The following is a 7,290-nucleotide window of genomic DNA, read 5'->3' on the forward strand; positions in this document are numbered from 1 at the left end:
AAGAAATGTCGATGTTGGATATGTTTAGAAGAAGGACATTATGCCAACAAATGTCCTAACAGAAAAAAAAAATTTCAGAAACTGCAAAGCTTATTCTTAAGGCAATAAAAGAAGGATATATATATATTAACATTTTGAATATATTATAAAACCACGATTATATGAAGAATATGAACAATCACAATATTAGAAGAAGAGTAGAATCAAACACACTTTGTCTATTACAATAAGACATATATATATATATAAGAATTGGAAGCTAGTTCTAAGAATACATTTAATTACAATTATATGTAAGGCATAACTTATGGAGAGAATATCTCCATCTTTGACTAGTCATGATTCGTGGGATTGTATTCATTATTATCTTTGATATGCCCCCGCAAGATGGACGACCGTAGGACAAGTCCAATCTTGAATAAAAGCAGATGTTGTGGTATGTAAGAAAAGTTGATGAAGCAAAGACATGATTCGTGGGTTTTTTTAGGGGAATAGTGGCAGAATAGTGCGTCGCCGAAAATTGACGGAATAGTGCATCGCTGAGAAATATTTTATTGGTGGAGGGGAATAGTGGGTCGATGGAACAGTGCATCGCTGGAATATATTTTATTGGTGGAGGGGAATAGTGGGTCGACGGAACAGTGCATCGCCAAAAAATATTTTATTGGTGGAGGGGAACAGTGGGTCGCCGGAATAGTGCGTCGGTCGGAAGTATTTTAGAGGTGGTAGGGAACAGTGGTTCGACGGAACAGTGTGTCACCGAAAAATATTTTAGTGGTAGAGGGGAATAGTGGTAGTGGTGGTGGTGGTGGTGTTTGAATGAGTAATATTGTGATAGTAGGAGAGATTGTTTGAATAGAGAAAGAGGAAATGAGATTGATGGCCACAGGATCAAGAACTTCTCGTTGGAGATATGAGCTTTGATACCATATTAAACTTTGAATATATAATAAAACCATGATTATATGAAGAATATGAACAATCACAATATTAGAAGAAGAATAGAATCAAACACACTTTGTCTATTACAATAAGACATATATATATATATACAAGAATTGGAAGCTAATTCTAGAAATACATTTAATTACAATTATATGTAAGCATAACTTATGGAGAAAATATCTCCATCTTTGACTAGTCATGATTCGTGGGATTGTATTCATTATTATCCTTGATAATATTCAATAACAATTAAATATGACTCTTCTTCCGATATTACTTCAGATAGCTCGGAATGACGATGACCTTTAAGTGGTGAAGAAGTGAGACAAACAAATTACATTTTTTTCAAAATCTTTTAAAACAGGAGGAATTGGTTTATTCCAATATAACTAATCCCAACTCTATTTATATCAAAGGAAAATTTTTCTTGAAAGGATATAAAACAATAACTTTACATTGCTATGTTGACACATAAGCAAGTCTTTGCTTGGTAAGTAAATATGTTATTCCTGAAGACATCAAAGCAACAATTGCAAATGAAAAAACAATAAAATTAAACAAGGTTTTTAGAAACCTTATAGTCTATTTTTCAGGAGAACCTTTCCCTGTTCTTACTATTTATCAACAAGAATCTGGAATAGATTTACTCATTCGAAATAACTTCTATCAATTATATGGTCCTTTTACACAATGGCTAGACTGAATATCCTTTCACCTTAACCAAGAAAATAACTAAAGCGCTTCGAGTAGGAAAACCTGAATTTCTCGAATCAATGAAAAAGGATTCAAAAATGAAACAAATCCTGGTACAAGTTAACCCAAGAAGTTATAAAACTAGAAGAAAGATATCTTCTTGAAATACAAAAATATCAAAAAATTGAAGCACTACTTGAAAAAGTATGTTCAGAAAAATCCAAAATTGGATGAGAGGGTCAATAAAATTAATAGATTCTAAACCTGCAATCAGAGTAAAACCAATGAAATACAGTCCACGTGAAAGAGAAGAATTTAGTAAACAAATTAAAAAATTACTTGAGCTAAAATTAATTGTTCCAAGTAAATCTCTCCATATGTCCCTAGCCTTTTTAGTAGAAAATGAGGCTGAAAAAAGAAGAGGAAAAAAGTGAATGATTGTGAAGTATAAAGCAGTCAATGCATATACCATAGGAGATAGTCATAATCTTCCTTGTATGCAAGACTTACTAGCCCTCTTAAGAGGTAAAACTATATTTTCTAGTCTAGACAAAAGTGTTTTCTAACAGATATTGTTAGATAAAGAATCTCAGTTATTAATTGCATTCACATATCCAGACAGTCATTAACAATGGAAGGTAGTTCCTTTTGGTCTAAAATAAGCACCTAGCATATTTCAAAGACATATGTAAAATGCGTTAAGAGAGTTAGAAGATTATTGTACCGTCTATATAGATGATATTATAATCTTTTCTAGCTCTGAAGACCACCACTATTTTCATTTTTATCAGTTCTAAAAACAATTAAAAAACATGGAATTATTTTGTCAAAAAAGAAAGCAAATCTTCTTAAAATAAAGATAAACTTTTTAGGTCTTGAAACAGATCAAGGAACTCATTGCCCACGAAAACATTTATTGGAAAATGTACATAAGTTCCTAGATACTTTAGAAGATAAGAAACATCTACAAAGATGTCTAGGTGTTTTAACATATGCAGAAAGTTACATTCCGAAGCTAGCGGAGCTCAGAAAATCATTATAGGTAAAACTAAAAAAGGACTACGTATGGGATTGGAAAAAATTCGATACATATTATATAAAAAAGATAAAGAAAAACTTAACAGGTTTTCCAAAACTTTATCTTCCAAAAGAAAAAGACTTCCTTATAACTGAAACAGATGCCTCAAATGATTTTTGGGGAGGGGTCTTAAAAGCAAAAGCAGCTGATGAAGAGAAATTTTGTAAATACTCTTCTGGAAGTTTCAACCCAGCTGAGAAAAATTATCACAGTAACGAAAAAGAATTAATGGCAGTAAAAAACAATATTTCAAAGTTTTCTATTTATCTTACTTCTGTAAAATTTTTTGTCAGAACAGATAATAAAAACTTTACATATTTCCTAAAAGTAAAAATTTATGTACTAGCTGATAGTTTACACAAGATTTTCAAAATACGTAAGTAATGACTTAATTTTTTTCTATAAATAGAAATGCGTCTCATTTAAAAATTTATCACTCTAAAAAACACATATAAAAGAAAGGTGATGGAAGATGTAAAAGAAAAAAAATTAAGGCTCTACTACTAAAAGAAAAAACTCTTTTAATAGAATTACAAGCAGTTCAACAGCAAATTGCGTTATACGATGAAATTCTTAACGCCAAAATTGTAAATTATGTAAAAGAAGATAAAAGCTTAAAAACAAAATCTATTCCTTTACAAACGGCTAAAAGTAAAGAAACGTCAAGTCCATTGATCCCAGAAGCTTTGGGAAAAAGCATAAACAAGGCAAAAGATGAGTCACGGTCATCTTCTAGTCTATAAGCAAACGGCTCCGGTAAAGATGAATCAAATCCTTTTATGGTTGATAGTTTCCCAAAAACGTACTATTAAATCCACTTATGCTAAAAAAGTAGCATCTCCAGGAAGTCAAAAGTCACGATTTTATGTTATTTTTTATGGAGAACACAGAGGAATTTATGAAGACCGGGCTATCATTTCAGAATACGTCCAAAATACTTCAGTTCCCTTTAAGAAATCTGGTTCATTGTTGCAAGCTGACAAGAAGCCACAAGGTTTTCTACAAAATTCAGAAAGAAGGAAATACATCTAAAGTTTACAATCTTTTCGATGCTTGTAGTAAAAATAAAGAAACCCTCACCGGTAACCTTTTCAAATTCTCCATTTGAAAAAAGAATAGAAATTCAGCAAGAAGAAATCGATCTGATCAGTCTAGACGAATTCCGATCAGTTTGGTCAAAAGCAAGGGCCATTGGTCCAGAAGATTTTGAATCCGAATTTGTATTTACAGAAGATAAGGCAACAAAAAGTCTATACATTTTCTGTCAATGAGCTAATCTAAATCTAGTTTCTCTAGCATTTTCTGCAGGGTTAACTAAATGCATATACCCTTCAGCAAATTTACAAGAAATTAACTTGTTTTCAGAAGGAATGAAAAGGCCATAAAAACCTTTAGAAAAAAGATTGCAGCCGCAAAAGATGCTAAAATCTGTATCAAATGCACCTTTATATTACCTAACTGGTATCAAGGAAAAAAATTTCCTGCCTTACACTTGCTAGAAATTGGTTTAGCTAAGGTAAGAAATGTTCAATCTTCCAAAATTATGGAAGAATAATAAGACATCAGTCATTGAGTCTCCATTACAGTAAATGGATATCTAAAAATCCTAAACATCCTTCAGCAAACTACTATCAAAAGCTTTAAAAAAAGTTAATTATTGCGGTCAAAACTTTATAATTATTAGTCATAGTGGAACGCCCATTCCAGCTCATGTAAAACAAGCAATAGAGACTATTAAGCATCAAATCATCTTCAACAAAGTTGATGTAGGTCCTGCCACTAAAAAATTATTCTGCCAAGAACTGGCTCACACAATAGGAAAAACATACATGTGATGACTGCAGCCAAAATGGCATCTACATAGATGAAATTATAAAAGACACGTGAACTGAACCCCACACATGGGTTCATTGATTGAAGAATTACATAAGCACTTACGTAACAAGAAGAACTTTAGGTTCATTTTTTCTTGTTTTATATAATGTAATGGGCTAGAAGGGAAAGAGGCATCATATTCTCTCCCAAAAGTTAATTTCTTTTCTCTTTGTGTAATCTTAATGGTGTTTGAGTAATATCTCTTTTAAGGGGAAATGATGTAAATATCAAGAAGTTCCTCCTTTGGGAAGAACAGTTATGAAATAAGATATTTCCTTTTGATCAATATTCTATCTTGCTTACTCACTTACGACAAAAAATAAAATAAAGACTTAATTGCGGTTATCGTCCCTGTGGTGAAATCCAAAACGTAGCTTTCAACATCGTGGTGGCATTTTCGTAGATAAGACCCTTGTCGTGGTCCTATTTTTTTCAATTTGGGTCCACCGTCAAGTCAAACGCTAGTTTTACTGTAAAAAAAAAACAAATGCCCTTGCAATTTACAACCATGTGGTTTTTAAATAAATGCAATTTGGATCCTCGTTCTTTTAACAGATTTTCCTCCAAAAACAATAACAAAATCGTGCACCATGGGTTTCGAACAAAGGTCTAGCCATACCAAACACTAGAGGTGGTCAAAAAAACCGGTCCTCGAACCGGTTTGCCGGTTTAAACCGGAAACCGGTTTTTAAGAAAACCGGTTTTTTGTAAACCGGTTTGACCGGTTTACAAACCGGCGGTTTATATATCGGTTACACAATTTGGAGCCAAAACCGGTTTTATAACCGGTTATAAAAAAAACCGGTTTTTTTTAATAACCGGTTATTAAAAAACCGGTTTTTTTAATAACCGGTTTTTTAAAAAACCGGTTAACCGGTTTTTTTATAAACCGGTTTTTGACCGTTATAAAAAAACCGGTTAACCGGTTAAAAACCGGTTTTTTCCCGTTGAGTAACGGCCATATAGCCGTTTTTTATAATTTTTGACCGTTTTTTTTTTTTCCCCATTTTACCCCCACAAACATCTATATATAGCTTAGGTTGGGTATTGGTTAGATCACACTCGATTATACAACTCCAAACGCTCTAAACGTTTATTACATACGCGATTATTTTGTTATCTCACGCTCAATTATACCACATTACCACTCCATACGCTCTTATTTCGTAGTCGATTATCATGGCCTCCCAAAGTGCTGCTTCATCCGTCAAAATGGGTGCCTCGAACACGGGAGAAACGGTCGTTCGGGTCATCCCCACGAAACGAAACCAAGATGTTTGGCAACATTTCGACCTATGCGAAATGTCTAACGGTACCCAAAAAGCTCGATGCAAACATTTTTTGAAGTTTTATGGCAAAGATGCAAACTCCACTTTAAGAGAGCATGTACAAAGGCCCTTTTGCAAGGCCTTGAAGGACGAATCGGGAAGTAGTTCGCAGCCGGAGATGACGAATCAAGGAACGGTGTTTACGTACGACCTTGAAGCGGTACGTCAAAAGTTTTCAAACTTTGTGATTCAAAATACACTTCCTTTCAACCACTTCGACAACCCTCAATTCACGGAGATGATGCAAAAGTATGTTCAACCACGCTACCAACACGTAAGTCGTTCGACCCTTAGAAGAGATTGTCTTAAAGCTTGGAAAAACGCTAAATCCGAACTAATTTCATACTTTTCAAACTTACAAACTGGTGTAAACTTAACAACGGATGTGTGGTCGGTACCTAATGGTTCGCCCGACTCATACATTTGTGTGACGGCTCATTGGGTTGACCCCGGGTCGTGGCAAATGATGAAACGAACCGTTGCGTTTCAATTGTTTGATTACCCGCACACGGGTAGAAATATTTTTAAACTCTTGGATAAAGTCATTCGACAATACAAGATTGAAGATAAAATCTTTTCAATTTCGTTTGATAACGCGTCCAACAATACGGCCGCGGTTGGCCATTTAAAATTAAAGTATAAACCTATTTGTGATGGAGCGTTTTTTCATAGCCGATGCATTGCACATATTATCAACTTGGCCGTGCAAGATGGGTTAAACGTGATCGAAACGCAAAGAAACAATTTTAAAAGAATGTTACGAGATGTTTTTAGCAACAATAAAACATTTTCAAGATACAAAAAATTTTGTGATGAAGCTAATTGTCAATGGTTGGGGCCCAATTGGGATTGTCCAACAAGATGGAACTCGACTTGTGATATGTTTGAGAAAGCCATCCAACAAAAAGAATCACTAATTGCGTTTCATCAAATAATGTCAAGTAGGGGTAAATGTGCACCGTACGATCCTAGAAACTGGTTATTGATTGAGATCGTTACGGAGGTCCTTCAAATTTTTAAATCTTGCACAACTAGTTTATCCGGGGTTTACTATCCAACAAGCCCCATTGCTTTACCAAAAATTGATGTCATGTGCACAAAGTTGAGTGAACTTCATTGTAGGGGTGCACCTTATTTTGATATGGGTGTAAAAATGAAAGAAAAATTTAGAAAATATTTTCAACAACTACCCGCTGTTTTGACATGTGCTGCTGCGTTAAACCCTTGCATAAATGTTGGTGGTGTTGAAGCTTTAATAGAAAAAATTTGTGATGAGCTAGAGTTAAACGACGATCAAAACCCCTATTATAACCAAACTTTAAAGAATGCTTTCAACACCACCTTGTCTAACATGTATGATGTTTACCTTAC

The sequence above is a fragment of the Bidens hawaiensis genome, unplaced genomic scaffold, assembly GCF_021521415.1.
Source record: "Bidens hawaiensis isolate Kalapana, Puna unplaced genomic scaffold, B.hawaiensis_p1.1 tig00015187_1, whole genome shotgun sequence".
Taxonomy (NCBI): Eukaryota; Viridiplantae; Streptophyta; class Magnoliopsida; order Asterales; family Asteraceae; genus Bidens; species Bidens hawaiensis.